Source organism: Geotrypetes seraphini, chromosome 2 (assembly GCF_902459505.1).
Source record: "Geotrypetes seraphini chromosome 2, aGeoSer1.1, whole genome shotgun sequence".
Lineage (NCBI taxonomy): Eukaryota > Metazoa > Chordata > Amphibia > Gymnophiona > Dermophiidae > Geotrypetes > Geotrypetes seraphini.
Genome location: NC_047085.1, coordinates 275,508,697 through 275,532,255, shown reverse-complemented (window position 1 = coordinate 275,532,255; position 23,559 = coordinate 275,508,697). Strand labels below are relative to the sequence as shown.

General features: G+C 47.0%; 1 protein-coding gene across 1 annotated transcript in view; it reads right to left on the bottom strand.

Annotated features, from left to right (window-relative positions):
- SEMA5A (semaphorin 5A) overlaps window positions 1-23,559 on the bottom strand; it is a 1,054,315-nt gene that overhangs the window by 712,034 nt on the left and 318,722 nt on the right.

The following is a 23,559-nucleotide window of genomic DNA, read 5'->3' as shown; positions in this document are numbered from 1 at the left end:
ATAGGACCCTAACATTTCAAGCTGATAGGCAACAATCTTGGTTAGGTAAATGTATTCAGCAGCTATGTTATCCTATTGCAGTTTTCAGAAATTAATTAAGACCACTTTGTTCGATAAGTTTATTACTTAACAAGTTTTATTATTGAAATTCTATTTTACAAATATTTGTATTTTTTACTGTATTATTATATTTTGCTGATTGTCCAGTTCTTTTTAGTATAAACCGCCTAGAACTTTTTATTATGGCAGTATAAAAGAATAAAGTTATTATTATTATCCTGAAGAGCGTTCACTGCTGTAGCTACATCTGAAAGACATGATCAAAGTTTAACCCTATGTCTATTGCCATCATAACAGAGCTATTTTGCATGGATGTTTGTAAAAAGGCAGCAAATATTCTACCTTTTCATAAATTCTTCACTTCAGTGATCTTGCTTTATATTTGCCTTCTTAAGGAATGCTTTTTATGTGTTTGCTCCTGTTCTCTTGGATGGCTTTAGTTTGCCCAGGGGAACTGTAAAAATAAATGAGGTCTATTAGATAAAATTATTATTTACACAAGGGCAATATTCATTTAATTTTCAGCAGGTTCTAGAATGGAACAGAATTGTATTCAATCTACTTGTGCTTTAGCTGAGCTACCACAAAAATTGTTTACAGCTAAAGAAAAAATAATTGAAACTTCAGTCACCGAAGCTTCAAGGGAGAGTAGCCATATTGGCATTTTCTGAAGTACTAACTGGAAGATGATTCCTTCAGCACTGATCAATCTGTGCAGCTACAATAAAAGAATTTGGCAATAGTCTCTGGTTAAAAATGTCTGATACAAGACTCAAATATATATTATAGTCTGATTGCATTAAAATAGGTTTATTTGGCCCTGACGTTCAATTTTTGAGCACTAAAATAATTATTTATGCCAGACTACAAAAAGCTAACAGAAACATTCTGAATTCCATTGACTGTATTGCTTCTTACAAATAACTGACTGAAATCAGGTTTTCAGCTACGTTCATAGGTTTCAATAGGTAAGAAAATAACAACTTCTTTAAGAATTAACCCCTCCCCCCTTTTACAAAAGCGTAAAGCAGTTTTTAGCGCTGACTGCGGCGATAACAGCTCCTACACTCATAAGAATTCTATGAGAGTTGGAGCTTTTACCGCTGCAGCCGGCACTAAAAACTTTGCTATGCTTTTGTCAAAGGAGGGGTAAACAGTTAAAATTGAAACATTGTAGGACTTAAAAAATCGATTTGCTTTAAAATTGCTTAAAATATTGATTTCCTTTTGTTTTTTCCTTCTTTTTTTCCGTTCCCATTATTTTATGCTATTGAAGAAATACTTTATACAAGTATTAAAAATTCCTTATAATACCACCTTTGGTTCAAACACAGTATATCCTAGTTACAGGGAGGGACACTGGGGAAACATGATGGGAACAATCTGTAAATTTAAATTTTCAGAATTTGTGACCTTAGAACTGTACCGAAAGTTGGCTCGCAGTTAGAACCTTGTAATCCCATGCATAAACTAATTTCTGCACATAGAACCATGTAATTCCTTATGAAATGAAGGAACGGTTAAGTTGCAATAAATCCTCGTGAGTGTTGTATATCTACATGTCAGATAGAACCCGGAAGTCATCGGAGTTAAAAATACTGAAAATTGTCACTTAGAACCCTGTAATTCTAAGGTCACAAATTCTTAGAATCCTCACTGAAAGTAATAACATAGAGAACATCATTGGTAGTAACATTTGCTGATGAGTTAGATGGTAATAATATCCTATGGGGCTCATAATCAAAAGAGAAAAACATCCAAAAAGCGGCCTAAGTCGACACTTGGATGAACATTTCCCAAATACGTCCAAGTGCTGATAATAAAAACGGGTTTTGGACGTATTTCTAAATGACCTAGGACTTCATAATTCTGCTGAATGACCAAACCTAAACGGGGCATTTTGGGAGGAGTGTCGAGGGCGGGAGTTGGGCGGGATGTGGGCTGGCTTAGACTTAGTCACATGGGCCTAACCCGACCATGTGCACAAGGCCCCACCCCCAGGAGGGACCTAAGGCTCCCGGGCCTATTCTGATTGGCCCAGGCGCCTTAGGCCCCACCAGTAGGCGGAGCTTTGGGACGGATGGGCCAATCCGGCCTCATTCCGTCGTTGGCTGCCTGCCGGACAGGCGGGTTTGGCTCCCGTCTGTCCAGCAAACTACACAAAGGTACGGGGAAGGGGGGTGGGGGTGTCGTGGGGGTCGGCCAAGGGGGTCGCGGGTCGGCTGGGGGGGGCGGTCGGAGGTTCTTGGGGGGGGCGGTCGTTGGGGGGAGGGGGGTTTGCGTCGAGGGCAGGAGAGCCTGGGATCCCTCCTGCCCGTAATGTAGTGCGGGGTGGGGGTAGGGGGTCGCCGTGGCCAGGAGGGTTTGGGCTCCCTCCTGGCCCGATATTGTCGGGGAGTTGGGGAGTCGGCGGGGCAAGAGGGCTTGGGCTCCCTTTTGCTCCGATCATGTGGGGGGGCAAGAGGGCTTGAGCTCCCTCTTGCCCTGATCGTGTCGGGGGTGCCGCGGTTGGCTGGGGCAAGAGAGCTTGAGCTCCCTCTTGCCCCGATCGTGTCGGGGAGTCGGCGGGGCAAGAGGGCTTGACGTTAGAGAAAGGGCGAACCGCCGGAAGAGGAAGCAGCAGGCGCAGGGCTCACAGAAGGGCCGGGATCGCCAAGAGAAAGCAGCAGGACACCGGTAGGAGCTTCTACATGATGGGAGGGTGTCGGGAGGCTGTGGGGGTGCGAGCGGTCTTTCAGGGTGGGGGTGCAGGTGCGGGTAGGAGTGCGTACGAGCGGTCCTTTGGGGTGGGGTGTGGGTGCGTGCGAACGGTCCTTCGGGGTGGGGGTGCGAGCGGTCCTGCGGAGGGGGGGGGGTGAATCGGACGTCGGGGGGGGGAACTATGTAAAAAAAATTTTATATAGCGCGCTCACGCGTATACCACGCAAGGTTATGCACGGTTTGTAAAAACACGTATAACGCGCGCGTTATATGCGTGAAAATACAGTAATTGAGATGCTAAGCTTCCTGGTCATAGGTGCCATATTTGTTCTCAAATCTCCTTGTATTTGTATACTAGTATTTGAGGCTGACATATAGTAAATATTTGTTTACCATAAATAATTGCTGAAATTTATAATTGCCATGGAGAAATTGAGAGTTCATGTTCAAGTTTCTGGATAGATAGATAGATAGATAGATAGATAGATAGATAGATAGATAGATAGATAGATAGATAGATAGACCAAGGTGACAGTTCTGGAAATATGTTCTACTATTGATTATTTTTTTCAGTTTTAAACCTTTTTTCTAGCCTTTTAACATAAGAACATAAGCAATGCCTCCGCTGGGTCAGACCTGAGGTCCATTGTGCCCAACAGGTTCAGGACCTGTGCATTACCGTATTTTCGCGGATATAACGCGCGCGTTATACGCGATTTTACCTACCGCGCATACCCCTCGCGCGTTATATGCCTGAGCGCGGTATAGAAAAGTTTTTAAACATAGTTCCCACCCCGCCCGACGCCCGATTCACCCCCCCAGCAGGACCACTCGCACCCCCACCCCGAACGACCGCTCGCACGCGCTCCCACCCGCACCCGCATCCACGATCGGAGCAAGAGGGAGCCCAAGCCCTCTTGCCCGGCCGACTCCCCGACGTCCGATACATCCCCCCCCCCCGAAGGACCGCCGACTTCCCGACAATATCGGGCCAGGAGGGAGCCCAAACCCTCCTGGCCACGGCGACCCCCTACCCCCACCCCGCACTACATTACGGGCAGGAGGGATCCCAGGCCCTCCTGCCCTCGACGCAAACCCCCCTCCCTCCAACGACCGCCCCCCCCCAAGAACCTCCGACCGCCCCCCCAGCCGACCCGCGACCCCCCTGGCCGACCCCCACGACCCCCCCACCCCCCTTCCCCGTACCTTTGGAAGTTGGCCGGACAGACGGGAGCCAAACCCGCCTGTCCGGCAGGCAGCCAACGAAGGAATGAGGCCGGATTGGCCCATCCGTCCTAAAGCTCCGCCTACTGGTGGGGCCTAAGGCGCGTGGGCCAATCAGAATAGGCCCTGGAGCCTTAGGTCCCACCTGGGGGCGCGGCCTGAGACACATGGTCGGGTTTGGCCCATGTGCCTCAGGCCGCGCCCCCAGGTGGGACCTAAGGCTCCAGGGCCTATTCTGATTGGCCCACGCGCCTTAGGCCCCACCAGTAGGCGGAGCTTTAGGACGGATGGGCCAATCCGGCCTCATTCCTTCGTTGGCTGCCTGCCGGACAGGCGGGTTTGGCTCCCGTCTGTCCGGCCAACTTCCAAAGGTACGGGGAAGGGGGGTGGGGGGGTCGTGGGGGTCGGCCAGGGGGGTCGCGGGTCGGCTGGGGGACGGGCGGAGGTTCTTGGGGGGGGGCGGTCGTTGGGGGGGAGGGGGGGTTGCGTCGAGGGCAGGAGGGCCTGGGATCCCTCCTGCCCGTAATGTAGTGCGGGGTGGGGTTAGGGGGTCGCCGTGGCCAGGAGGGTTTGGGCTCCCTCCTGGCCCGATATTGTTGGGGAGTCGGCGGTCCTTCGGGGTGAGGGTGCGAGTGGTCCTGCCGGGGGGGGGGATGTATCGGACGTCGGGGGGGGGCATCAGGCTTTCAGGATGGGGACAGACCTTCAAGGGGGGACAGTGCACGGAAAGTCAGGGGGGGTGAACGGAGAGTCAGGACAGCGCACGGAAAGTCAGGGCAGTGCACGGAAGTCAGGGGGGGTGAACGGAGAGTCGGGACAGCGCACGGAAAGTCAGGGCGGGCGAAAGGAGCGTCGGGCATCATGCGCGTTATATGCCTGAGCGCGGTATAGAAAAGTTTTGGTACATATCATCGTGATTTCTGCGCGCTATACCCCTGTGCGCGTTTTACACAGGAGCACGTTATATCCGCGAAAATACGGTAATCTTCTATCTATACCCCTCTATCCCGTTTTCCAGCAGGAAATTGTCCAATCCTTTCTTAAACCCCAGTATCGTACTCTGCCCTATTACGTCCTCTGGAAGTGCATTCCAGGTGTCCACCACACGTTGGGTAAAGAAAAACTTCCTAGCATTCGTTTTGAATCTGTCCCCTTTCAACTTTTCTGAGTGCCCTCTTGTTCTTTTATTTTTTGAAAGTTTGAAGAATATGTCCCTCTCTATGCCCTTCATGATCTTGTAAGTCTCTATCATATCCCCTCTAAGTCTCCTCTTCTCCAGGGAGAAGAGACCCAGTTTCTCCAATCTCTCAGCGTATGAAAGGTTTTCCATCCCTTTTATCAGATGTGTAGCTCTCCTCTGAACCCTCTCGAGTAACGCCACATCCTTCTTAAGGTACGGCGACCAGTACTGGACGCAGTACTCCAGATGCAGGTGCACCATCGCCCGATACAACGGCAGAATAACTTCTTTCATTCTGGTTGTAATACCCTTCTTGATTATACCTAGCATTTTATTCACTCTGTTAGCGGCCGCTGCGCACTGTGCCGTCGGCTTCATTGTCATGTCCACCATTACCCCCAAGTCCCTTTCTTGGGTACTCTCATTCAATAAGATCCCTCCCATCGTGTAGTTGTGCCTCGGGTTTCTGCTTCCCACATGTAATACTTTACATTTCTCAACATTGAACTTCATCTGCCATCTCGTCGCCCATTCTTCTAGTTTGTTCATGTCCCTTTGCAATTCTTCGCAGTCCTCTTTTGTCCGAGCTCCACTAAATAGTTTGGTGTCGTCCGCAAATTTTACTATCTCACACTTTGTCCCTGTTTCTAGATCATTTATGAATATATTAAATAGCAGTGGCCCGAGCACCGAGCCCTGCGGAACACCACTCGTGACCTTCCTCCAGTCCGAGTAGTGGCCCTTCACTCCTACCCTCTGTTTCCTATCCACCAACCAGTTTCTGATCCATCTGTGTACGTCTCCTTCCACCCCATGGCTCTTCAGCTTCCGGAGTAGACGTTCATGAGGCACCTTGTCAAAAGCTTTTTGGAAATCTAGGTATATGATGTCTACGGGGTCTCCTCTGTCCATCCGTTTGTTAATTCCTTCGAAGAAGTGTAATAAGTTAGTTAGGCACGATCTCCCCTTGCAGAAACCATGTTGGCTGGTTATCAGAAGGTTGTTTCTTTCAAAATGTTCATCGATGTTTTCTTTTATCAGTGCTTCCGCCATTTTCCCCGGTACCGAGATCAGACTAACCGGTCTGTAGTTTCCCGGGTCACCTCTTGATCCCTTCTTAAAGATGGGCGTAACGTTGGCCATCGTCCAATCCTCCGGGATCCCGCCTGTTTTCAGGGATAGGTTGCAAATTTGCTGCAGTAGTCCCGCTATCTCCTCCTTTAATTCTTTCAGAACCCTTGGATGGATTCCGTCCGGACCCGGGGATTTGTCAGTTAATTGAAGTCATAAGAAGTCATAAGAACATAAGAATACCCTAACTGGGTCAGACCAATGGTCCATCAAGCCCGGTAGCCCGTTCTCATGGTGGCCAATCCAGGTCATTAGTACCTGGCCAAAACCCAAGGTGTAGCAATATTCCATGCTACCAATACAGGGCAAGCAGTGGCTTCCCCCATGTCTTTCTAAATAACAGACTATGGACTTTTCCCCCAGAAACTTGTCCAAACCTTTCTTAAAACCAGCTATGCTATCTGCTCTTACTACATCCTCTGGCAATGCGTTCCAGAGCTTAACTAGTCTCTGAGTGAAAAAAAATTTCCTCCTATTGGAAGTATTTCCCTGTAACTTCATCGAGTGTCCCCCTAGTCTTTGTAATTTTTGAAAGAATAAAAAATTGATCCACTTGTATCCATTCTACTCCACTCAGGATTTTGTAGACTTCAATCATATCTCCTCTCAGCCATCTCTTTTCCAAACTGAAGAGCCCTAACGAGAGGAGTTCCATCCCCTTTACCATCTTGGTCGCTCTTCTTTGAACCTTTTCTAGCACCGCTATATCTTTCTTGAGATAAGGAGACCAAAATTGAACATAATACTCCAGATAAGGTTGCACCATTGAGCGATTCAGGGGCATTATGACATTCTTAGTCTTGTTAGCCACCCCTTTTTAATAATTCCTAGTATCCTGTTTGCTTTTTTGGCCGCCGCCACACATTGGATGAAAGGTTTCATCATATTGTCTACAATGATACACAGATCCTTTTCTTGGCCGCTAATCCCCAAGGTGGACCCTGGCATCTGATAACTGTGATTCAGGTTATTCTTCCCAATGTGCTTCACTTTACATTTTTAGGCGGAGGGCAAGAGGGCAGCGAGGGAGTGGAAAGGAGGGAGGGAAACTGACCTCACCAGGCAGTCGGGAGCCCCCTGCCCTGTTTGCTCCCCCTAACGCTGGCCCTGGGGCCCCCCTCATATTTTCAGGCCCGAGGCTCGTGCCTACTGGGCCTACCCTTTAATCCGGCCCTGCCTTGCTGAAATTTCCTCTGCATCTAAGTCTCCATGTTCCCATCCTAACCATTTTGCAACTGAAGAACTTTCCTTCCGGCAAGGGACCATCATCTCAAACAAGAAGACCTCTATTACCAGAGTGAGTTACTTTCAGGATAATTAATCAGTCAGTCTCTCTTTAACAATATTCTATCTTGTGACATAAACCTTGTGTAAACATCCCTAAATTGTAACTAAATTGACTGCATTGCCTGCATAATCCTGTTACTAAACTTGCTTAATGTTAGTGTCTTCCACAAATTAACGTCTGTTTATAATACATACAATTTCTTGTTATAAATATACCATCAACCATGACACTTAAATCTTTTATTTTTTTCCTAGGCAGTGACTCCTGATGTGGAACCTTGCATCAGCCACCACACTGAAAATACTTAGCTTTAAGGAGAACATGCAGAATGATGTGCTTTTTGATCAGTTGTTGGCAGGTGGTCTTGTAGGGTCATGAAATAGTTAACTGTTGTTTAAAATATTGCTCTGGCCTACATAGCTAAAAACAGTGTATAATCTATTGACTGCATCTGCCTGAAATGTATGTCCTTGCCCTACCACATTGTAAGCTGAATAGATAAGAGTTTGAGCCATGATGTACCCTGCCCTTCTGTACATGTAGCCTTTAGACCTGTAAGATTTAGATAAGCAGAGAAATGAGCTAGTTTCCTATAGGACTATAAGTTGTATCCCTGAGCCTATCATAAGTGCTGGCTTAGGACCAATAATAATTGTAGAAAGTTATAGAAGTAACAAATGAAAATTGTAGTTTTTGCATATATTAGTTTGCGAAAAGGGCATAAAAGTCCGTGTATTTCCTGTTTCTGACACTCTAGTAGGCAGGCTATTAACTGCACTAGAGTCCCGGCATGCTGTGAATAAAACTTGTACTTTCTTCACGCCTCTGACTTTGTGTATCCAAGTGACCTTTCATTTGGCGCCCGAACAGGGACTTGAAGGTCTCTTGACCACTGGTTACTCGATTGGTCACTTGTTTCTGGTCCTACGGCTGATATGTCTGCTTAGCCGGCTGCCTTCCTTTTGGGGGGTTGGCAGACCTCAGGACGTTGGACCGCTTCAACTGACTTATCTAGTCTCAGTTTAAAGTACAAGAATCTGTATCTGTATCTGTACCTGGAGTGGCCACTATCTGGTAAGTGGGGATTGATCATCCCTATCCTGTCTCTCGTCTCCTGCCTAGTAAGCCACGTGATCTGTCGCTGAAAAGTTGTGGGAAAGGGATTCTAGGAACTGTTATTTTCTGGTTGAGTAACTGAACTGAAATCTGTTGTGTTTTGTGTGTTTGAGAGTGTCTGAGACGTCCTTGAGGACGAAGCGAGTGTGGACCTGTTAGTACTGCATTTCCCTAGTCCGGAGACGGGTGGGGCCAGGAATTCAGGGAAGTGTTTTTGTCCTCCATTGCACAATGGGGGGATGTCTGTCTACCTGTGGGGATCCCTTGATATGTTAGCTAATTTTAAAAAAGGAATTTGTCTTTGATTATACTTAACAAATCAACCCTTATTTGTCTGTGCCAGTTAGAATGGCCGATATTTGGTGTGGGCTGGCCCCCTCTGGCTCCCTGGAAGAGGACATAACTCGTCAGGTTTTTATGCATTCGTTTGCTGTCAGTTCCTCTTCCAGTCAGCCAATTTTTGCATTCCAATGGGAAAACCCTTCCACTGGACAAACCTCCTAAGTAACCTGGACCCGTCTACCCCAGGGCTTTAAAAATAGCCCCTCTCTATTCAGCACTGCCCTTGCTTCAGACCTTGCCAAATTCTTCCCTTCATCTGATTCCCAAGTCCTGCAGTATCCCGGGTTCTTTATGACTTCTGTCTGTTCAAATGTATCAGTGAAGTTTAAACTGTCAGTTGTTCACAGCATGAGAGGAGAGTACTTTTCCTTTTGTGCTGATAAGGGCCATGAAGTGTGTAGCACTTCCAATGTGGTTTCTCCTGAAACAGATAAGTGGTTTTGCATTTGAAGTTTTTGGCTATGTTATAAAATGTATATGCATATTCAGAAATGCATATAAACGAAAAATATGATTTCTGGAACTTATATTCCATGCTAAAAAGAAGTTCTTTGTCCAAATTTAGTAGTTATTTGTCTAAATTTAAAAGTTCTGAAAAGGACTACATCTGTAATTTGATCTCTTTGATCTTTAAGCAACTCTCTCTCCTTTGTGAAATTCTGTAGGAAGGGGGAGTAAGTCTCTACTGAGACCCATGTTGATTGTAAAAAAAAATAAAAATGAACAATGTTTAAACTTGTGAGTACAGTAAAACTTTGGTTTGGGAGCACAATTTGTTCCAGAAGTATGCTTGTATTCCAGGGCACTAGTGTACAAAAATATACATACTTGTATTGCAAGCCCTTGCTCGTTTGGAACAGTCACTGCATTCTTGCAGCGTCATATAGAGAGGAACCATTGGCTCAGTTGTGAAAATGTGATGCTTCTATACTGTATGTACGTGTATTGCAAGATGTTGCTGGTATAGCAAGTTAAAATTTAATCATTGCTTGTCTTATAGAACACTTGCAAACCAAGTTATTTGCAATCCAAAGTTTTACTGTATATTCCAATCTTTGTTTTGTATTTCTGTATATAAAAAATGTAAGTTTAGGTATAACAATGTAATTTTTAGGAATGCTTTTGTATTGAAGTAAATATTTTTGCCAGTCAGCTGATAGTGAAGGGACTGCTGCTTTAGAGAGCGCTTGTGTCAGACTACCCTGCTTAGTGGGTGGATCCAGAACTGCATTTAGCTTAATTTTATAAGTCAGCTCTTTGGGGTAGGAACCTGATATAGAATAGGGCTTGAGAACAATTCTTATGTGTTAGTACACATCTTAAGTTCAATTATTTTGTACCTTCTCTAATCTTTTGTAAACCACATAGCTCTTCACGGTATTGCGGTATATAAACTGTTATTATTATTATTTATCTGAGTCTTTCAGATAGTGGGTCTGCCTTTTAAATTTTCCTGTGGCCATATTTACATTGATTTCAAGTATGCCTTCCTCGTGTCACCTACCTTGGATTTCAAATCTCCAAGGGTACCAGGTCCCTTCCTACACCGAGGTCCAGGCTGTCTGTAGTCTCCCTGTCCCTGATAACTGCAAGGCTCTGAGCACCTTTCTCAGTATTGCAGGATACTGTCCCATCTGGATCCCTGATTTCTCTACTATTGCTCGTCCTCTGTATGATTCCACCAAAGGCGCTGACTCAGCCCCTTTTGTCTGGACCCAACTTCAGGAGCGGTCTTTTCGCTGCCTCCAAAAACTTCTGACTCAGGCCCCTGCCTTCTGGCCAAGAAGCTGAGCTTTATGCTCTCACTTTTGCCCTGCGCCACTCTGCCTCTCAGTCTTGCAATATATATATACTGACTCCAAATATGCTTTCCTTAACTTGCATTCCCATAGGGCCATCTGGAAACATCGAGGTTTCATTATAGCCTCCGGCCGCCTGATCCATCATGCTCCCCTCATTCTTGACCTTCTTGAGGCCGTACAACTACCCTCACGTGTTTCTGTTATGCACTGCCATGCTTACAGACGCGTGATGGATCTTGTCTCTCGTGGCAATGCCCTTGCCGACAGCGGGTACCCTCATATTCATTCCTCAACACCTGGCCCTCACGATTGTCAAAAGATGCCATGATCTGGCACACTCTGGAGAACCCGCTATGAAAATTGACTCTCAAGAGACATTTCTTTATCAATCACCTTGATCAGCTAGTCCGGAATATGGTCCGACAGTGTGTTGTCGGTTCTAGAATAAAATTCCCAATCAGATGACTGCCACCTCTTGGATACCAACCTATTGGAACAAATCCGATGCAGGTTCTGTCTGTAGATTTTACCCACATGCCCATTTCCCGTTCCCTCAGTCACTTCCTAGTCTTCACAGACACCCTGACTAGATGGGTCAAAGCCTTCCTTACTTGCACTGAACGCGCCAGGGAAGTAACCAAACACCTCCTGAATAATCCCGTGCTTTGGTCTTCCTGTTTCTATAGGCAGTGACAACGGCCCTGCTTTCATTGCTGATGTTGTCCAACAAACTGCTCAGGCTCTCCAAATTGAATGGAAGTTATATGCTGCTTACTATCCTGAGAGCTCTGGTCAGGTCGAAAGAATGAACAGAACTCTTAAGACCCTTCTCACAAAATGAATTGAAGAAACTAATCTGTCCTGGCCTGTCCTGCTGCTTTCTGTTCTTTTTCAGATTAGATGCATCCCATCTAAGCCCCATTTGAGCTCATGTCCGGCCGGCCACCACCCATTGTGAACCCAGATCCTGGTTCCTTTGCTACTCTGGGATCAGATATCCTCCAGAGTCAGGTCCAGTCTTTAGCTAAAGCCCTTTAAGAGTTCCACAAATGGGTCCTGGAAAGGGCCCCACTATCGATAGCTACACAAGTCCATGGGTATGTCCCTGTAAATACAGTATGGCTAAAACTTGGAAGTCAGACCCCCTGAAACTTAGGTGAATAGGTCCTTTTACTGTAATAATTTCTTCTCTTACAGTTGTCAAGGTGTCCGGACATGAAACTTGGTTCCACTACAACACGGATCTTCAGCTGAAGCTTTCTAAGACCTCAAAAGTTCTGAATATTTACCACTGTACTTATCAGGTGTTCTGAATATAATTCTTTATAAGTGTTTGAGTTTAATTGACTGCCTGTGGTTCACCACTGCCTTTAGCAAGTGTCTTGAGTATAACTGTTTGAAGTTTTCTAAGTTGTGCCTGAAAGAAAAATGAGTTTCCTATGTTAGTACAGTGGTGCCTCACACAACGAACTTAATTGGTTCCAGGAGCAAGTTTGTTATGCGAAACGTTCGTTATGTGAAACGCGTTTTCCCATAAGAATACATGTAAAAAAAAATAATTCGTTCTGCAGCATAAAATATGCTAAGATGACATAAAAAAAGATAAATTTTTGGTTATTATTTTTATTTAGATACATCTAAAAACATAATTGTTTTTTAAAACAACACACATTTTTTAAATTTAAAGACGGACTAAGTAGAGTCTAATTTTACAGTGAGAGAGGGCAGAGTCTCAGCGGCAAAAACTGGGACTTAACTGTTCATTTTTTTTTTTTTTCTACCGTGTTTCCCCGATGATAAGGCAGGGCCATCAAATAAGACAGCCCCCCCTTTTTAGAAAAAAATGTAAAATAAGGCACCCCCCCGCAAATAAGCCACCCACCGATACCTGCGCTTACCCGAATCGGGTGGTACGGTGGGTGACTCCGTGTGGTCCCTGGCACCCCCGACACGATCGGGGCAAGAGGGAGCTCAAGCCCTCTTGCCCCCCCGACTCCCCGACACGATCGGGGCAAGAGGGAGCCCAAGCCCTCTTGCCCCCCGACTCCCCGACACGATCGGGGCAAGAGGGAGCCCAAGCCCTCTTGCCCCCCCGACTCCCCGACACGATCGGGGCAAGAGGGAGCCCAAGCCCTCTTGCCCCCCCCCGACTCCCCGACACGATCGGGGCAAGAGGGAGCCCAAGCCCTCTTGCCCCCCCGACTCCCCGACACGATCGGGGCAAGAGGGAGCCCAAGCCCTCTTGCCCCCCCGACTCCCCGACACGATCGGGGCAAGAGGGAGCCCAAGCCCTCTTGCCCCCCCGACTCCCCGACACGATCGGGGCAAGAGGGAGCCCAAGCCCTCTTGCCCCGCCGATTCCCCAACTCCCCGACAATATCGGGCCAGGAGGGAGCCCAAGTCCTCCTGGCCACGGCGACCCCCTAACCCCACCCTGCACTACATTACGGGCAGGAGGGATCCCAGGCCCTCCTGCCCTCGACGCAAACCCCCCCTCCCCCCAACGACCGCCCCCCCAAGAACCTCCGACCGCCCCCCCAGCCGACCCGCGACCCCCCTGGCCGACCCCCACGACACCCCCAACCCCCTTCCCCGTACCTTTCTGTAGTTGGCCGGACAGACGGGAGCCAAACCCGCCTGTCCGGCAGGCAGCCAACGACGGAATGAGGCCGGATTGGCCCATCCGTCCCAAAGCTCCGCCTACTGGTGGGGCCTAAGGCGCCTGGGCCAATCAGAATAGGCCCGGGAGCCTTAGGTCCCTCCTGGGGGCAGGGCCTGAGGCACATGGTCGGGTTGGGCCCATGTGCCTCAGGCCCCGCCCCCAGGAGGGACCTAAGGCTCCCGGGCCTATTCTGATTGGCCCAGGCGCCTTAGGCCCCACCAGTAGGCGGAGCTTTGGGACGGATGGGCCAATCCGGCCTCATTCCGTCGTTGGCTGCCTGCCGGACAGGCGGGTTTGGCTCCCGTCTGTCCGGCCAACTACAGAAAGGTACGGGGAAGGGGGTTGGGGGTGTCGTGGGGGTCGGCCAGGGGGGTCGCGGGTCGGCTGGGTGGCGGTCGGAGGTTCTTGGGGGGGGCGGTCGTTGGGGGGAGGGGGGGTTTGCGTCGAGGGCAGGAGGGCCTGGGATCCCTCCTGCCCGTAATGTAGTGCAGGGTGGGGTTAGGGGGTCGCCGTGGCCAGGAGGACTTGGGCTCCCTCCTGGCCCGATCGTGTCGGGGAGTCGGGGGGGCAAGAGGGCTTGGGCTCCCTCTTGCCCCGATCGTGTCGGGGAGTCGGGGGGGCAAGAGGGCTTGAGCTCCCTCTTGCCCCGATCGTGTCGGGGAGTCGGGGGGGCAAGAGGGCTTGGGCTCCCTCTTGCCCCGATCGTGTCGGGGTGTCGGGGGGGCAAGAGGGCTTGAGCTCCCTCTTGCCCCGATTGTGTCGGGGAGTCGGGGGGGCAAGAGGGCTTGGGCTCCCTCTTGCCCCGATCGTGTCGGGGAGTCGGGGGGGCAAGAGGGAGCCAGGCGGAGAGAGGGCAGTTAAGCGCAGTGCCTGCGCGGAAGGATGCAGCTCGGGCGACTTCGTTGTGTGAAACGAAGTTCGTTGTACGAATCAAGACATAAAGTTCGTTGTGCGCAGCGTTTGCTGTGCGAGGCGTCCGTTATGCGAGGCACCACTGTATATATATATCTGATATTTGTGTTGCCCTTACTTATGCTTCTTTCTTCTGTATTTCTTTCCTATTGTACTTAACAAGTGCAGCCCCTTTGCCTGATGTTTGTTTGCATGAAGGAGTTAAGTACAGAAAGTGTCAAACATCAGAGAGTATTTTCTGTTTCCAACCAACTGGTGATGAAGTTTAAAAGTGGGCGGAAATCTGCATTTATAATGTTGAGGGTCCACTTATCAACTAGACTCTTATTGTAGACCCCACTCGCCCGGTGTCTTTGTATTGTGATACATGTGTGCTATTTGATGTTTCTCGAGGTCATGGTACTACCCCTAATTCAGTTTTGTGTGGCTCCCTAGATTGACAGCGTTATTATACCAAATGTGCTAAGTATATAGGTCTGTATAACCTGATGCCTTTAAGAACTGCCCCTATGAGGAAACCTTCACTAATGGTGGAGCCTGTCCTTTATGAGAAAGAATACCCCGTCTGCCTCCCTTACTATAGGTCCTAGCTCCGGCCCCTTGTGTACTACAGGCTACTGTAATCCCATGGTTTTCACTATCACTGACCCATATAACTGGAATGCCAATGTCCAAGTCCAGAAGGCCAGAGACTGCATGGCATTGTATATTGATGGTAAAAGGTGAGACCCAGGTATTGATGTATATGTCCGAATTGTATCCCACTCATGTGCTCCTGTCTATCACTCTGTGGTGTTTCCCCAGTTTTATGAAATTATGAAAGTAGATACTAATATCCTGTAATCACTAGAAATCTGTTTATATAGTTTGCTGAAACTATAGGTCAGACTCTTAATGTTAGCAATTATTTTGTATGAGGAGGGACTGGTATGGGAGAACAGTGGCTATGGGAGGCAATGCAGCTGGACATGTTAAACCTGACTTCACAGACCCTCACTTTTACGTCAGGTCCACGACCTTCACGATGGGCCTTGTGAACCTCCATTGTTGCTTCCCACTGTCTTCAGCGCCCTTCAGACACTGCTTAATGGAACTTCCTATGAATTATGGTCAGCTCCTGATAGTTGATATTGGCTCTGTGATCCGTTTGCCTACTCTTGGTTGCCTGCTTAATGGACTGGTACATGTGTGCTTTGCATGATCCGTCCCAGCTTCTTCCTGTTACCGCTGGCCGATGGTGAACACCTGGGAGCCCCTGTATTCAACACCAGAGGTCGCCAAAAGCGGTCTACTTCCACCAATTCCCTTAAAATAGGTGAATGGGGTAATGACTGGCCTGCAGAACGGATCATTGCTGCTTATGGACCTGCCACATGGGCCGAGGATGACACCTGGGGCTATCAGACCCCAATCTATATGCTGAACTGCATTATTTGTCTATAAGCTGTACTTGAACTGATAACCAATGACACCTCACGAGCTTTGAGTACCATTGGCAGAGAGAATGCTAAAATGTGCACTGCTATTTATCAGAATCGTCTAGCTTTGGACTATTTACTAGCTGCTGTGCCTGTGATAAATTCAACCTCTCCAACTGCTGCCTTGAACTTGAGTAAAATGATCGAGGACGTTGTGGATCGTATCACCAAACTGGCTCATGTTCCTGACCAGACCTGGCGTGACCTTACTGCAGACTGGATCTCTGGTACCTTCAGCTCCTAGTTGCCCTCTGGTTCAGCATTGAAGATCATCTTGCTGGTTGCTGCCCTGTCTTCTCTGCTCCTTTGCTGCCTGCCCTGTATGGTCCCCATAGCCATAAAGCTGCTCCACTGAACTATGGACTCTGCTGTCAAACGTTCCACTGCTGCATTGGCCCTCTCCCAGTATCGTCCCTTACCCACTGGGAACCCCGACTTTCCTGACCCCTAACTTTATTTTGTCAGGCTTGGCTCCTTAGGTACGCCAGCCTGAAAGGGGGGAATGTAGGGTCATGAAATAGTTAACTGTTGTTTAAAATATTGCTCTGGCCTACATAGCTAAAAACAGTGTATAATCTATTGACTGCATCTGCCTGAAATGTATGTCCTTGCCCTACCACATTGTAAGCTGAATAGATAAGAGTTTGAGCCATGATGTACCCTGCCCTTCTGTACATGTAGCCTTTAGACCTGTAAGATTTAGATAAGCAGAGAAATGAGCTAGTTTCCTATAGGACTATAAGTTGTATCCCTGAGCCTATCATAAGTGCTGGCTTAGGACCAATAATAATTGTAGAAAGTTATAGAAGTAACAAATGAAAATTGTAGTTTTTGCATATATTAGTTTGCGAAAAGGGCATAAAAGTCCGTGTATTTCCTGTTTCTGACACTCTAGTAGGCAGGCTATTAACTGCACTAGAGTCCCGGCATGCTGTGAATAAAACTTGTACTTTCTTCATGCCTCTGACTTTGTGTATCCAAGTGACCTTTCAGTCTTTTCATAATATGAGCATCTCAATGTACCCTATGACCCTCCCTTCCCCGTAGCCACAGGATAATGACATCCTTACACCACTGTCTGCATTTCAAAGTTTTGGCCCTTGCAGAAACTGCTCTCACCTTTGCCCAGATTCCACAGCACCATTACTCTCCGAGCTGAATTACTGCAAAGATGCATTGCAAGGCAACTTATAAAATCAAGCATTACTAACTAAATAAGTTACACAGAGTGATAAAAAAGGGAAAATAAGAGTTTCTTTATTTGTAGGTTTAAAGAGGCACTGGTTAAAAAAGGGTCTTGGATGCATTTGGCAGGCATATAGAATAAAGTTATGATTATTATTATTATTCCACGATCAGTCTAACTCTAAAGTGTCTGTGGAAATCACTTTCTCAGCATTACTTTTGCATGTAGACATATAGCTACAAGCTCTGAAGTGGGAACTGTTACATTATTCAGGAATTTATTCAAGTACAGTATGAACCTGTGTAACTAAACATGGATGCTCCAAATTTAATGAGTGTTTTATACACCAAACTAATCTTAAATTATATTCAGTCAATTTTCTATACCGTTCTCCCAGGGGAGCTCAGAACGGTTTACATGAATTTATTCAGGTACTCAAGCATTTTTCCCTGTCTGTCCCGGCGGGCTCACAATCTAGCTAATGTACCTGGGCAATGGTGGGGGGATTAAGTGACTTGCCCAGGGTCACAAGGAGCAGCATGGGTTTGACCCCACAACCTCCGGGGTCTGAGGCTGTAGCTTTAACCACTGTGCCACACTCTCCTCATATAAACCGTTCTTGACAATTACATTTACATAGGATATCATAGCCAACTGTGAATCCATCATCCACCCTAACATTTTTACCTCAGTCTGTAATTGCATCTTAACAGCAGATAAACAAACATTACAATGAGGCTAGATGAGATTTCAATCCCCTACCAAGAAAGATTTCTTCCCTTGCCTCCTTGCTATCCATTAAGGCTTTTCATTTGTATTATACAGGCATGAGCATTGTATCTATATTACTTGAATGTTAAGGGGTGCATTTCTATAGTGCTGCCATCATATCATATTTATGTTATATAAATATTCTTCTATACTGCCTATTTTAGTATCATTCATATTCTCATACATATCCTAATTTGCTATATATGAGGGTGGTTTAAAAAGTTTGGTAAAAAGCCAAGTTAAACAACGTAGTCTTCAGCAAGTTTTCAGTTTTTTCATATCGTAGGAAAAATAGCTTACAAAAAAAAAAAGGAATCTTGCTGGACTAAGTGTACAGCTCTCGATAGAGACTACACTTCTCCCTCTGTATTAACGGTTTCAGCTTTCACGGTTTTGATTATTCATGGTTTTTAGCTTGCTGGCTCCTCCCCCCAAATTATATCAGCTTGCATAGAGAAATCGCTGATTCCAAGTGTTTACGGAGAAAATCGCTGATTCCCAGCACTATGTTCACCTTGTTTTGCCTCTCCTTCAGAAACAGGCCAGGTCTCCCACCATGTTATTCGCGGTTTCACCATATTCACAATGGTTTTTAATAGAAAACAGCAAATAACATATAAAAAAGTTATTCATGGTTTTTCAGTATTTGCGGTTCTGTTAATCCCCTATCACAGCAAATACGGAGGGAGAAGTGTAGTTGTTTAACTTGCCTTTTTACCAAACTTTTCAAACCACCCTAGAAATAATTCTGCATAAAAGCATACAGTTTTGGTCATTTTACTATTGTTATTCTGTTAACAAAATTATATGTTTTTTGTTCAACTGTACCTGCTGTACACTGCCTTAGGTGAATCTCTTGTTAAAGGTGAATAATAAATAAATAAATAATTGCTGCCTTCATGGAGAGCTCTATATCTATATAATAAAACCGTAGGCGGCGCATGCGCAGTCTTATCAGCGTGCTTCCATGATCCGTATGTCCGTGGCCGCCAAGACTGCAGCATGCCCTGCGCTTACTACGGCCCCACGCGCAGCTCAGTTCGGCACGGCGGTTTCCCCAGATAGGGGAAGCCGAAAAACTCAATCCCGCCTCATGGTCCTGCCGCCGCTCACGAATTCCCCCCCCCCCAATCCTCCTGCAACAGCCGCTACCGCTCCTGTTCAAAGCGGCCTGCTGAGGTTCGCGGCCGCTGTAACGAACCTCGCAGGCCGCTCTCCACATGGTAGCACGTTCCCTCTGACGCAATCGCGTCAGAGGGAACATGCTACCGAGTTGGAGAGCGTCCTGCGAGGTTCGTTACAGCGGCCGCGAACCTCAGCAGGCCGCTTTGAACAGGAGCGGTTGCGGGAGGAGGAGGGGGGGGAGTTTTAACAGGAGGAGTCGCCGAAAAAAACCTTCAGCCGCAGCAGGCCAGCACACGGGAAGGGAAGGGGGAGGGGCCGAACGGAGCAGGGCAGCTCAAGGTAAGAAGGGAATGGGGGGTGGGGAAAATGTTTCTACTACTCAGCAGGGACCTGGAGGGGAAGGGAAAACCGCTGCTGCTTCTGCAAAGGAAAGTGGTGGTAGGGGAGAGAAGTGAATGGGGGGTGGGTGGGGGAAAATGCTGCTACTACTTCACAGGGATCTGGAGGGGAAGGGAAATATCACAGCTGCTTCTGCAAAATAAAGTGGGGGGGGGGAGAGAAGGGAATGGGGGGTGGGGGAAAATGCTGCTACTGCTTCAGCAAGGACCTGGAGGGAAAGAGAAATACCGCTGCTGCTTCTGCAAAGGAAAGTGGGGGGGAGAGAAGGTAATGGGGGGTGGGTGGGGGGAAATGCTGCTACTACTTCACAGGGATCTGGAGGGGAAGGGAAATAGCACTGCTGCTTCTGCAAAGGAAAGTGGGGGGGGAGAGAAGGGAATGGGGGGTGGGTGGGGGGAAATGCTGCTACTACTTCTCAGAGATCTGGAGGGGAAGGGAAATATCACAGCTGCTTCTGCAAAATAAAGTGGGGGGGAGAGAAGGGAATGGGGGGTGGGGGAAAATGCTGCTACTGCTTCAGCAAGGACCTGGAGGGAAAGAGAAATACCGCTGCTGCTTCTGCAAAGGAAAGTGGGGGGGGGGGGAGAGAAGGGAATGGGGGGTGGGTGGGGGGAAATGCTGCTACTACTTCACAGGGATCTGGAGGGGAAGGGAAATAGCACTGCTGCTTCTGCAAAGGAAAGTGGGGGGGGGGGGAGACACAGAAAGAAATACAGACAGACAAAGGAGGCTAGGGAGAGAGACAGACAGAAATAAAGACAGACAGGGGACCAGAGAGACACAGAAATAAAGACAGACAGGCAAAGGGTGCCAGGGAGAGAGAGAAAAAAATTGCAGGAGGGAGAAAGACAGAAAGAAAGGAAGAAAGAAACAGGAGCAGGGAGGGAGAGAGACATAAAGAAAGAAAGACAGACAGCCATATATTCTAGCACCCGTTAATGTAACGGGCTTAAACACTAGTAACATATATAACAGTGGTCTTAAACTCGTGGCCTAGGGGCCACATGTGGCCCGACAGGTACTATTTTGAGGCCCTCGGTATGTTTATCATAATCACAAAAGTAAACTAAAACAGTTTCTTGATCATATGTCTCTTTAGCTATAAATTACAATATTATTAAGACTTAGCCAAAAGGAAAGATTTATAAACTATAAATGCAAAATTATCATTTCTTTAATAAGATATTAACTATTTTTTTCTGAGGCCCTCCAAGTACCTACAAATCCAAAATGTGGCCCTGCAAAGGGTTTGAGTTTGAGACCATTGATATATAAGGATGCTAGAGACACACCTCCAAATTGTAAATAAAGTCTGCCTAAAGTTAGTTGCCTCCATTGGGGTGACTAGCTGATGTGAGTGCCTAACTTAGGGTTTCTTTTACCAAGGCGCACTAACCGATTTAGCACGCGCTAATAATTAGCGAGCGCTAAGGCCCAAATTATGTAACCGGTGCCTAACTGAAACTTAGGCACCTATCAAGAAAGAGTGATTATAATGACTGGGGTTGCCATTCAACAAATTACTTATAATTGGAAAAACTGGAGTAGATTAAATTATAATTTCTGGTGGAATCCCTTATGTCATATTTATAAAATGGAAAGATTTATTGCAATACAGTGAGGATATTTTAGGAAATTTCAAGATGTGTGGGAGCCATTAATAAAATATTGTACTGATTAGAGGACATTTTCTCCCTTAAATTTACAAGTTCAATTATGAGGGGGGAGGGGGTAATTCTATGATTACATATTGTACAAGGTATTGATTATATAATAGGAAGGGGTGGGAAGGGTGGGAGATAACAATATATCATTTGTACTATTGATGATTATTAAGTGATATACTTATTGTTAATCTGTTTTAACATATTGACACACTTATTGTAAGTTTGAAAATGAATAAAGATTAAAAAAAAAAAAAAAAGAAAGCGATTCTGTAACAAGGCGCCTTTAAAAATTTAGGTGGCCTTCAAAAAATTAGGTGCTATGCATGTTAGGCAAGGGCGTGAATTTTTGTTAGGCGCCTTGTTACAGAATTGCTGCTCTTAAGCGTACTTAAGCGCTCTCACAGGCGCCTCAGTTTTAGTTCTGCCTAGGGCTGTCCTATTTATTGGGCGGCTCCAAAATAGGTGCCGCTCAGCATGATTCACTAAACAGTACCCAGTTTTACTTGAATCACACCGAACGGTGTGATTCAGCACCTAACCTTTGGACGCTTCTTATAGAATTTGCCTTTAAATGCTAACGTGTTCATAGAATATAATGGGTGCATTAGCATTTTGCGTGTGCTAATTGTTAGTGCATGCTACATTGATTAGTGCGCGGTAGATCGGCTAGCGCGCCGTAGTAAAAGAGGGGGGTTAATTGATTAAAAGGCTAAATTAGCATTTGTGATTGGCAATTAGCACCTCATAATTGACATTAATTGAAGTTAATTGAATGTTAGGCGCACAGGTTGGTAGGTGCCTACCACAAAGTAGTAGGCGCCTAATTCAAAGCACCGACCTTAAAGCGAGCATGGTTAGGAACAGATAAGAACATAAGCCGTGCCTCTGCTGGGTCAGACCTAAAGTCCATCATGCCCAGCAGTCCACTCACGCAGCGGCCCATCAGGTCCAGGACCTGTATAGTAGCCCTCTATCTATACCCTTCTATCCCCTTTTCCTTCAAAAAACTGTCCAATCCCTTCTTGAACTCCACCCTATCCTATCACTTCCTCTGGAAGTGCGTTCCAGGTGTCCACCACCTGTTGGGTGAAGAAGAACTTCCTAGTATTGGTTCTGAATCTGTCTCCTTTTAATTTCTCAGAATGCCCTCTCGTTCTTGTAGTTGTTGAAAGTTGAAGAATCTGTCCCTCTCCACTTTCTCTATGCCCTTCGTGATCTTATAAGTCTCTATCATATCCCCTCTAAGTCTCCGCTTCTCCAGCGAAAAAAGCCCCAGTCTCTCTAATCTTTCAGCATATGAAAGGTTTTCCATACCTTTTATCAAACGCGTCGCTCTCTTCTGAACCCTCTCGAGTGAGCGTATTTTCAGGTTAAACATAGAAATATAGAAATAGACGGCAGATAAGGGCCCATGGCCCATCTAGTCTGCCCACCTTAATGTCCCTCCCCTACCTTTGCCCTGTGAATAGATCCCATGTGCCGATCCCATTTGGCCTTAAAATCATGCACGCTGCTGGCCTCAATCACCTGTAGTGGAAGACTATTCCAGCGATCAACCACTCTTTCAGTGAAAAAGAATTTCCTGGTGTCACCTCGTAGTTTCCCGCCCCTGATTTTCAACGGATGCCCTCTTGTTGTCGTGGGACCCTAGAAAAAGAAGATATCTTTCTCCGCCTCGATGCGGCCCGTAAGATACTTGAACGTCTCGATCATGTCCCCCCGCTCTCTGCGCTCCTCGAGCGAGTATAGCTGTAATTTGTCAAGCCGTTTTTCGTATGGTAGATCCTTGAGTCCCGAGACCATCCGGGTGGCCATTCTTTGCACCGACTCCAGTCTCAGCAAATCCTTGCGATAATGCGGCCTCCAGAATTGCACACAGTATTCCAGGTGGGGCCTCACCATGGATCTATACAATGGCATAATGACTTCCGCCTTACGACTGACAAAACCCCTTCGTATGCAGCCCATGATTTGTCTTGCCTTGGACGAAGCCTGCTCCACTTGATTGGCAGACTTCATGTCCTCACTGACGATTACCCCCAAGTCTCGTTCTGCTACCGTTTTTGCTAGGATCTCGCCATTAAGGGTATAAGACTTGCATGGATTCTGGCAGCCCAGGTGCATAACTTTGCATTTTTTGGCATTGAAGTTGAGTTGCCATGTCCTAGACCATCGCTCCAGTAGGAGTAGGTCGTGCATCATGTTGTCGGGCACTGAATCTTCGTCTGTTGTGCATTTGTCCACTACATTACTAAGTTTGGCATCATCGGCGAATAATGTTATTTTACCTCGAAGCCCTTCTGCCAAGTCTCTTATAAAGATGTTGAATAGGATTGGGCCCAAGACTGAGCCCTGTGGTACTCCACTAATCACCTCCGTCATTTCAGAGGGGGTGCCGTTCACTACCACCCTTTGGAGCCTACCTCCAAGCCAGCTCCCAACCCATTTCGTCAATGTGTTACCTAATCCTATAGAACTCATCTTGCTCAGTAACCTGCGGTGTGGTACGCTATCGA